Source organism: Zootermopsis nevadensis, unplaced genomic scaffold, assembly GCF_977971745.1.
Source record: "Zootermopsis nevadensis isolate Lab colony 2312 unplaced genomic scaffold, Znev_1.0 Znev_ptg000061l, whole genome shotgun sequence".
Taxonomy (NCBI): domain Eukaryota; kingdom Metazoa; phylum Arthropoda; class Insecta; order Blattodea; family Termopsidae; genus Zootermopsis; species Zootermopsis nevadensis.
This window is the reverse complement of record NW_028259192.1, coordinates 6,685,140-6,695,635: the sequence shown is the minus strand read 5'-3', so window position 1 is coordinate 6,695,635 and position 10,496 is coordinate 6,685,140. Positions and strand designations below refer to the sequence as shown.

Sequence of the window (10,496 nt, the reverse complement as noted above, 5' to 3'; positions counted from 1 at the left end):
TTCTATAAGGCGTGTTAGGAAATGACAGGCCAACCGTGAGTGACGAACAAGTGTTTGCATTGAACTACTGACTTACTGTGTTTGCGTGTAAACATATGTAAGCATAAATACCTTTCTGAACGTTACATTATTTTGAAATTGTTATCTGCGTTCGTCCATTTAATTTATTTCTTGTAGCCTTAGTACGAGTTTCTACTGCTGACAGTTCCAGTAACAACAAAACAAATTTCTTAATGTTGTAAATTTTTATTGTTATTTTAATCACTGCAAGCTGCAACCAGCTAGTCTCCTCACTTTGTATCATTGTGTTAATAGCCTATTATTTTTATTTAATTGTTGCGATGGGCGAGACTATGTCTCTGTGGAACTGGTCCGCCAACGGCATCATTGTCCACCCTCCCAGATGATAAAAGAGTAAATGTAGAGAAGTGGCGCAATGATGTTGACAGGGGGAAAACGAAGGACTCGGAGAAAAACCTGTCCCAGAGCCCCTTTGTAACCACCACAAATCTCACATGGACTAATCTATGTGCAAACTTGGCCTCTGCGGTGAGAAGACGGCGATCGATTGCGATCGACTGTAGTTTCTATCGATTGCTAAAGCGACATTAGCTGTCCCACTTTGCACTTGGTTAGGCTAAACATTGGTCATGGTCTAGGAACAAAACTTTTCATCCTCTGCGGTCGGCTTAACTACATAATATCTAAAAACGAATACACATTTTGACAAAAGAAACACCCAATATGATAAAAAAAAGGCTGATATTTGGTGTGTGCAGAAGCAGTGGATTTTGGCCCATGGGAAACTATCGCAGATGTTTAAAATGACCATCATTACTTCTAGGCAGTATTGACGGCGGCAAACAGCTAATTGACAGAACTTTACCAAGGTGTCTGCTTGGATGGCTGAGAAAGATTTCTCAGTTTTATGCGTTACTTTCTAGAGTGTCGCTGGTTTTGTATTGTACACTGAATATTTCAGATTATCCAACGAGTAAAGTCAAGTGTAGGGGGTCTGAAAATTTTGTCATAAAAATAAGCCCTGATATCATGGTCGTAATGTGGGTCTTTACAATTCACACACACATTTTTTAATTACCATTACCATTTCACAATTAATTTGCTTTGCTTAAAAGACAAGCGAAATCTGAAATTTTGTATTACGATGTGAATAACGGGCAAGGTTTTACCGTTTTAATAATTTAATGCCACGCAACTTGGAGGCTCATTAAATTTGGGTCCCACTATGAATACGTGAATATACTACATTCTTTATTAAGATGTGCATACATTTTTGAGACACTCTGTATAGAATTAACCTCAGCATAATTTGTTTTCTTTTGTGATTTTTAACTCTCTCTCTCTTTTTCGCCTAGTCTCTTAAGCCAAGGGTCGTCTCTTTATGTCCAGTCATTCCGGAAAAGACTACACGCAGATATTTTTTTTATTTCTACTGATATCGATTGTCTAACGATTCCAACGAAACCTCTCTCTTTTTCGGCGAGACCATGATTCATTTCCCGACTGTACACTGTCCATTGGATTTTCAATATAGAAAGTCTCTTTGTTTACAGTATATTTGTAAGCTGAAGATGATTTTCAACTGAAATCCAGGTTTGACTAGTTACAATAGATTTATAGATTTAGATCAGTTTTCAGCAATATTTTCAAGTAACGGCACACAATAATTTGTCAAGGACTCATGGCACATAACAAAATTTCACCTTACGAAAATACAGAAGGTCGTAAATCTTTGCCCTATTACAGATTCTAAATACATTAGGTAAGAGGTTACTTTTTTTCTAACTGGAGAGTCTGAAGACACCACAAAATTCTCAACCCGAATGTAGCACCACGGGATTCAATCCTCGTGCATTTCGAATACAGTAAAACCCCTCTAGTTGGACACCCCTCTATATTGGACACTTTTAATTGGAACCGGCGAATATCCTATAATTTTACATATCCACAATATCCCATATCTTGGACACCCCTCTATCCTCGAACTTGGTCACCCCTTTTGTTGTAAGTTGGACAGGTGCATATTTTTTTGTTTTGAATTTCTGACTGATGAATGCCTTCTACCTGAAGATTAGCTTATGGTTGATGGTGTGAGACATTGAAATGCAGTGAAAGTGTATAGTTATTCTTTTGTTGAACCTTTCACTGGACTACAGTACGTATTGCTGGTACAGTTTTAACTTTATCAGTACAGTACAACCCCACTATAACGAGGGTCGCGGGGGACAGGTGTAAACCCGCGTTATAGAGAAACCGCGTTATTACGGGAGTGCATCAGAAAAATCTGTACAAGTACTGGACGTACAGTATTGATAGACTATCGCCATTTAAGAGTATACATACTTATTTAACTATGTTACGATTGATTTTTACGGAAAAAGTAATAAATAATTAATTTGGCTTGCATTTTAATATAATTTTGAGTTCTGTGTGAAGGATAATTGTTGAACTTTTTTTCTTATTTGCTGCGCTATGGGGGACATGAGGTATCCGAGTTATATCTGGAACCGCGGTACAGCGAACCGCGTTATAGAGGGGTTGTAATGTACAGTGCTTGCAACTGAGTTAAACAGTGTTAACAGAAATTACAGTAGTTAGATTATGTAAGTAAATAGATTACATTGTCGGTAAACGTAAAGTATCAGTGCCCTTCCTTTTGAACGTATCCATGCAAGTTTAATTTAGTGAGAACAAAATTGGTAAAAATTGAATAAAAATTTTCTTGGATATTATCCATCGTCTAGTAAATATAAAACGTAAAACCTGAAGACGGAGATAGAGTCCCATCTCCGAAACGTCGTTTTACGTTTTATATTTACTAGACGATGGATAATATCCAAGAAATTTTTTTATTCAATTGACTCTTCACCATCGTCAAGAAGTTTTAGATTTGTAAAAGTTTAATTTACCCTTTTGATTTTTCCTATCAATAATTTCCTTTTTGGGAAGGGCTCCATAATACTTTACAATTACCACATTGTCATTGCACCACAATTTTTTCCCTCTATCCTGGACACCTCTGTAAGTTGGACACATTATCGTGGAATCGCAAGTGTCCAAGTTAGAGAGGTTTTACTGTATAAAAGTGATGCTCCGAGGCGTCTCAGTGTCCGTACTTATTAAAATATCTTCATGTTTTCACGTTTCCCCGTTGAAAATATCTCTCTATATCTTTCGGGCGGTGTTTGCTGTTGATGAACAGATGCCACCCCTCCCGAAGAAGCCTTCGAAGGACGTTTTTGTTTTCTTTGAAGTCATCTGTTGCGGTGTCAATGCCACAGTCATGCAAGAACACAGGGCACTGCCCCTTGTATTTCTTTGCCCAAGTTCCCTTCTGTTGTGTTCTTTCTCAATACTTGCCACTTGAGAAGGCATGGATGACTCAGCTACTTTATGAGAATTTCTTAGATTAGAGGGCAAAAGAAACTCGTTGAGGAAGTTAACCAATAATAAAAGGTATTTTTCTTTAGAATTTTTGAAGTTGTGGTATTCGTCTATTCAATTACGCTATTATTTAACGCCAAGAGAATGTGTTCGTGTAGTCATTCGCTGCAGTTTCAAAGATTAGCTTAAAATATGTTTTAGGAACGGAGGAATTTAAGTGCTTATACCAGCATGGAGTGTTATGTGAAGTACTGTTTAAGTCGCCATAATATTCACACACGGCATTTTATGTATAAAATCGAGATACTAGCCTGATAAACATTTAAATACACGTAAGCGTAGTCGACGTACTAACAGAAAGAAAGTTATTTCGATAGATTTTAGGCTCATTATAACAGTTTTTAACAAATATTTGTTTGTATGGTAGTTCATACACTTTCTTTGATGCAATTAGTGTTCGTTTGAAGTGACTATGGGAGCCCAAACACTTAGAAACGTCGCTTAGCAACATATTTCACTAAAAATGCAAGTAGCCATCGTTTTCCTTTGATAACTTATTTATCGGACTTGAAGCTAGGGATTCTATTTCTGGCAAATTCTAAGATCTTTTCGCCACCTTATCTAAATGGCCCTGAAGCCCTGTCCAGTCTCCTCTCCAAAGGGTATCAGGGTTTCACTTCGGTGAAAAGGTTGCTAGAGCGTGAAGCTGGATGAGGCACTCGTGGGTCATCGATTATGCTTCGCAGTCGAGCTCGATTTATTTATAGTCGACATGGCTGAATAGGGTGCCAAATGGATATGTGATGGTCTTCCTCACATGAGTTTCTGTTGTACCTTCCCATCTTAAAAGAAATTGTTTTCTCAACAGTACAGAATTTTGGGCATTTCACACCTGAACGGGATCCGGACCCAGGGTATCAGACCAAGTTATTTTCTTAAAACGCTTAGTCACCGGAACCAGTAGGTAATAACTGTGTTACGTGAAATAATACTATTTTATGTGTACGAGGTGCGATCGGATAGTTCCCGTACACTTATCTCAGGTATTAAATTCATCTATCACCCTCGACGTAGTTCCCCTGGGAGTGAACACAACGATCCCAGCGCCGCTGCCAAGCCTGGAAGCATCCCTCGAAATCTTTCTTTGTCAGCCTGTCAAGCACCATCTGCGATTCTGCCTGAATCTCTTCTGTCGTCTCAAATCTCCTTCCCTTTAGCTGAATTTTCATCTTTGGGAAGAGGAAGAAGTCACACGGAGCTAAATCCGGCGAATAAGGAGGGTGCGGGATGACGGCCATGGTGTTTGAGGCCAAAAACTGCCGAACTTTGAGGGCGGTGTGCGCTGGCGCGTTGTCATGATGCGTCGCATGTGGAGTTCTTCCTTTAGAATCAGCTGACAGGTCCCATAGCCTATCCCAACAATATCGCACAAGTCGTTGATGGTACGACGTCGATCTTCGTGAATGGCCTGCCAAATCTTCTTAACATTTTCGGGCGTTGTGCTCGAAGATGGTCGTCCAGAACGCTCGTCATCATCGACAGAGGTTCGGCCATTTTTAAAACTTGAATGCCACACAAAAGTTTGTGCACGACCCATTGCGGACTCCCCAAATGCTTGCTTTAGCATTTCATTGGTTTCCGTAGCCGTTTTGGCGAGTCTTTGGCAAAATTTGATGCACACGCCATTCCGAAATCGCAGGAGGGTCGGTGCAATGCACTACCAAAACGCCCGTAACTAAGAAACAAATGCTAATTCGATGATGCCGGCTGGCACACTGATTCACTATGAATGTAGGCCGCACCCCCTAGCGGCAGAAGCTCGTACTACATCCGGTTCGCCCTCTGTTGACACAGTCTTGAAACTTTCCGATCGCACCTCGTAACTATTGCTTCTTAGTTAAAATTCCTTTTTTCGTGTTAATTTATAATTGAAATATGTTATAACAGCGTTGAAGTAATTTTCATAACGAAATATTTTAACAGTTGTAAATTCTGAACAATAAATTTTTCTCAGTCAGCTGTGTAAATATGGAATGTTAATCGATTGTTTTGGAGACTGTCTTAGTATTCATCATCAAGGACATCTACCCTGATGATGGATTGTAAGTCGCCCGAGAAAACTTTCTTGTATTCAGTCGCCATGAAAATAATTTTAGTAAACTATGTGACTTCTGTTGATAGCAGCGATGTATAAGGTAAACATACGCCACTGAGGCCTGTCCCTATTTGCCTCGGTCCTACTTTTAGTGTAAAAAATTGAATTAGCAGATTTTTAGAAGAAATGTATCAAGAAAACTGTATAGTCTAGCAAAAAAATTAAATTAGTCAAGTTACTGTCGCCAAATGACTTTCTTTTTTGTGGAGGCCTTCATGTAAAGCAATTTTTCAGCTTGTTTCATTTGAACCAAAATTTAAATTCAAGAGACAAAGTTCAGAAAGTTTTTCACATAATTCCGTCGGAATCAATTAATGCACGTGACGTTTCGTAATCTTGACAGAAAAATGAACATGTTGGTTATACATATAGTAGAAAAATGAAAGTTTGAAAATTTTGTAACAAAATTAAGATATGCAATATCAATCCCTAAAAACATCACTTATTTACTTACTCCATGGAACCGAGTTCTTTCTTAGAAGCCAACAGTCGCTCAACCACTCAAGAAATTCACAATATTTGATGGAGCCCGGAGGTTCATTACCGTGTTTAAAAGAATCCGCCACTGGTCCCTATCCTGAACCAGATGAATCCAGTCCATACCACCCCATCCTATATCTCTAAGACACATTCTAATACTATCCTCCCACCTACGACTAGATCTTCCTATTGGTCTCTTTCCTTCTGTATGCATTCTTCATATTTCCCATGCAGGCTACATGCTCTGCCCATCTCATCATCCTTGACTTGATCAGTCTAATTATATTTGGCGCGTAGTACAACTTACGAAGCAGCTTTGTCTAGCCTCCTAGTGAATAACCCTTCCCCTAAAGATTTTTTTTATTTCATTTCACTTTAATATTATTATTAAACAGTGCCAATGCTGCACTTCATATCTGGGACGGAAAATATTTTCATATTGATTTGCATCAATAAACTAACGATGAGTGTAGTAACTCGAACGTGTGCCACTTCTGAGAAACGGCATTCTTGATAATGTAACGGAGATGAACACGTCCAGATGTTGATGCAGTTAGCTTTACCTCCAATGACATGTGTTGCTCAGTTGTCTTAGACTGTTATAGTCTCCGTAAACAAGATTTTTATTAGGTGGGATTTCAGGTTTTCACGGCGAGCATTATAAAGATTATTGTATTCTTCAAGAGTTTTATTGGTCACTGTTGTTAACTGAATATGCTCCCAGGCTGCAGAAATACCACGTACAGGTCCCGTTAACACACAATTATCATCTGTCTGATTATATATACGGAAAGCAATTTTATGTAAAATGTTTCGTAGTTTATGATATGTGAATTCTTGCACTGTACTGCTATTACTTGTGAAACGCGGACATGGAATGTACCAAGAAATTTCTCAGTGGCCGAATATTAGCATTTAAATAGCGAATTTCTGTTCCCATGCGACGAATTTTTATTTTTGCTTGTGTGAGTCGACTTACTATCGTTTAGATCAGTCGTATTCAACCTTTTTTGTTAACGTAACCCCAGATATAATTGTCTTCAACTTTGTACCCCCAAAGTTGTTGGTGTATAATTCAAGTTATACATAATATATAATCTACATCTAAAATAAATTAAATAAATTACTGATTATTCAGTGTTTATCATAAAATAATATATATATTTTTTTAAATTTCACGTACCCCCTAAGATGTCTTCGCGTACCACCGGGGTACATCAGTTTCTAGAAGGACACGCCTTATATATTTTATCCAATTTATCTGAGACTCACTTGGTCTGATGCAATAGAATTAACAAGAAAAGTTGACGTTCAGGATTACCTTAATAAATACCTTTGGTAGTTGTCTTCCTAGTTCATGTTTCAGACGTTTCGGATCACATTTTCAGTCCGGATACCAGCGACACTGACTAAGAGTTTTCGTTTCTTTCCTCAGTCACTCTTGGAAAATACCAAGATTGAGAGTTAAATTCGTTACACGTTTTTAAATTGGGTGTAAACAAAGGTAAACACTGTTTACAAAAACGTCGTTCGTGCGATAATTTGATGTCCCTTAGCTGAGCGGTTAATCGAAGAGTTTTCTTTTATGTACCACGAGCGTGTTTTGTTATTGAAACAGAAACAAAAATCTCAAATAAATTAGATATATTACTTTTTCAGTAAATATAATATATTAATATCTTAATTGTTTTTTTCCAGTTAAGAAACAGAGCTCTTCATTAAATATTTTAATAATGCAGTCTATTTACATCATGCACCTGGCTCAGTATAGAGTTCGGTTGTGGGTTTTTGTGATCACGGTGATGAACCTTCGAATTCCATAAAGGAAGTTGGCTATTCTTTGACAAGTCGAGTATGCAATCGACTTTTCAAAGACTAATCTGTGCCACAGAGTGAACCTGTTCAAATCTTTATTTAGATGTGGATGTCGAGTGGTCCAAAGAACAAATATTAAACTTGATAGAAAAATACGAGTTGCGGAAATGTCTATGAAAATTAATGTTAAAAGGTTAAAAAACCAAACTAAGTGTTTGACTGAATAAAATATTATCATAATCCATAAAGTTTGGTAAGTGTTTTAACCGGCAAGATCTACTAATTTTTATAGTAGACTAACGTTCCATAAAATTTCAGCAATTTCTATGGCCGCTTATTAATTGTTTAAAAATTTTCCATGATTTGTTTATCAATGTATGTATGTTCGTGATTCTACAAGTTATCTCACAAGTTGGCCTATTGGATGCGGTATCAAGCTAAAGTTCTTGTCTGTAAGAGTAGATAAACATTAAGCATGTTATTATATCAACAGGACTTTGACATATTCTAGATAACATTTTATCCAATGCTGTCTTTTATTTATGAGTGACACGCGTCCCTAATCGCCCTCTGTACCGCTGTCTCGTTGGTTTATTTCCAATTCTTAACATCTGACATCATTGGCCCAAGGACGAATTAAATTCGTTTATATTCTGATACATTACCAAACTGATTTCCAGTTGAATTCATGCAGTTGCTAAAGATGTTAATGTTAACGTAATATATTCAAGACGTGTAATTTAGGACCTGCTACAAATCTCGGTTCCGGAGGTCTACAGCTTCCTTGTAACAAGTGATTTATAGCTAGCACGTTGGTGATTTTTATTTACGGGGCAATTTGATGGGCAAAATCTACAGAACGAACCGAATACAGAAGAATATTTGAAGGAAAACACTTGAAGATAAATTTTTGAAGTTCCTCAGGAAGAACTAAGAGAGGTAAATTCCAGTCTATTTAAAGAGTATAGTGTGACATAATTTTTCAGCACTTCTTAAAAATACAAGTTGATTTTATTGGTTGTATGGAGCTGTTCTTGACTCGCATTGGAGGTTAGTTAGTTTCTGCCAAGAGCTAGGAAGTGACAGTTGCGTTCAAGGTCATCGGTGAGCTTAGTGGATTAGCAACGTAGAATCTTCTACGAGACAAAGTTCAGAGATGAAATGTAACTCTAAAACCGAAGTCAACGAACGTGTGGTTTTGTATATCTTCTTATGGTTCGCAATTGTGTCATTTAATCGTCCATTCAAATGCCCGGAATTTGATTTCACAAGCGCAGAAGGACTGATAATTGTGAAATAAATATGTCCTGTCACCAGTTTCATAGGGACAGAAATTTTCTATAAAATTTAGACTTTATAGCGAACAGTTTCAAGAAGCACAGATTATCTAATTTATTTTCAAAACCTGTATCTGGCCGTCCACGGTAATACATATTCGTTAGTCAACCGAAATATAGTATAAGCCTTGATCGGTGGAAATATAATCTATATTCATTACATTCTCATAATTAATAAGTAGTTGTAGGATCTGAGGTTTTCACGGCGGTGAGTCTGAAGATGGTGTCTTCTGGGTTGTTGCGTCGTGTAGTGTAGTAGAAGTTTACCGACGTTTCGGAGGTCCTTGCTGTCTTCATCTTCAGGGCGATGATGGAGGCAACAAGGATCTCTGAAACTTCGGTAAACTTCTGCCAGACTACATGGCGGAACAACCCAGAAGACAGCCATCTTAATATGTTTAATTATTTTGGTACATTGCCGAATAAGGATAATTTCGTCAGCGTTAGATTATTTCTATTAATTTCAGTTAAAGAATTCTATATAGAAGATGCTTATACTCATGCACTGATATATAAGATGATAAAATTGTGGTAGAAATTTCCAACAAACGTGAATAAAAGAAAGTAGTTCTTACTTCTTTCTGAAATAAAAATATTAATGGTTCCTGCTGTGAATGGTAATGATAAAAATCCGAGTGTGGGCCGTTCCAATTTCAGGTAAATACGGAAGTTGTCATTCTTGGTCTGTAATTTGCATTAATACCTCATATTACTATAAGTGGGGCACTTTCTCAGTTCAAAGAAAAAAACTCGTCATAAATTGTTTTTATCTGTGAAGTTGGAGTATGATTTTTCAGTCATTCGTAACTAATGCAAGAATAATGTTCGCAGTGGCCTATGTCTTTTGTTTGATTCCGAGTCGTCCATAACGTTTGTTAGAACACCATTAGATAAGAATGAGAGAGGCATTCATTGTTTTTCAATAGTGGTTTACTTGTTCGGAGACTTAAAAGCTGAGATGGAAATTAAGTTACAAGGGTTTACTTACCTGTATACCTTTTAGCTTATGCATAACAGTGAATACTAGGTTGAAGTATTTTGGGTTGTCCGTATTATACATAATTAAATATTAACATTATGAAACAAAGGTCTTCCTGAGAAGCTAATAAAGGTAGACTTATTCTCCGTCTTTTATGAAGGAGACGGTTTGTTACGGCGTTTACAAGAGCCAGATTAATCCAATACACACCCTACATGAAGTCCCATGTTGTTATTATTTTCGGTCTACTTAAAATGTAACATAAATTCCTTGTAATAAATCGTTCCTGGGATCTGAATATTTTGACCAGTGTTTATCTCTCGGC

At 37.3% G+C, this 10,496-nt stretch overlaps 1 protein-coding gene across 2 annotated transcripts in view; it reads left to right on the top strand.

The window, feature by feature from the left end:
* The first annotated feature begins 8,523 nt into the window (after positions 1–8,523).
* The window catches only part of mtm (phosphatidylinositol-3-phosphate phosphatase), an 87,863-nt gene continuing 85,890 nt past the window's right edge, over positions 8,524–10,496 (top strand). For both annotated transcript variants that reach the window (XM_022066853.2, XM_087340257.1), the window contains exon 1: positions 8,524–8,794. The gene's annotated coding sequence lies outside the window, so the exon portion shown is untranslated. The remainder of the gene's footprint in view (positions 8,795–10,496) is intronic.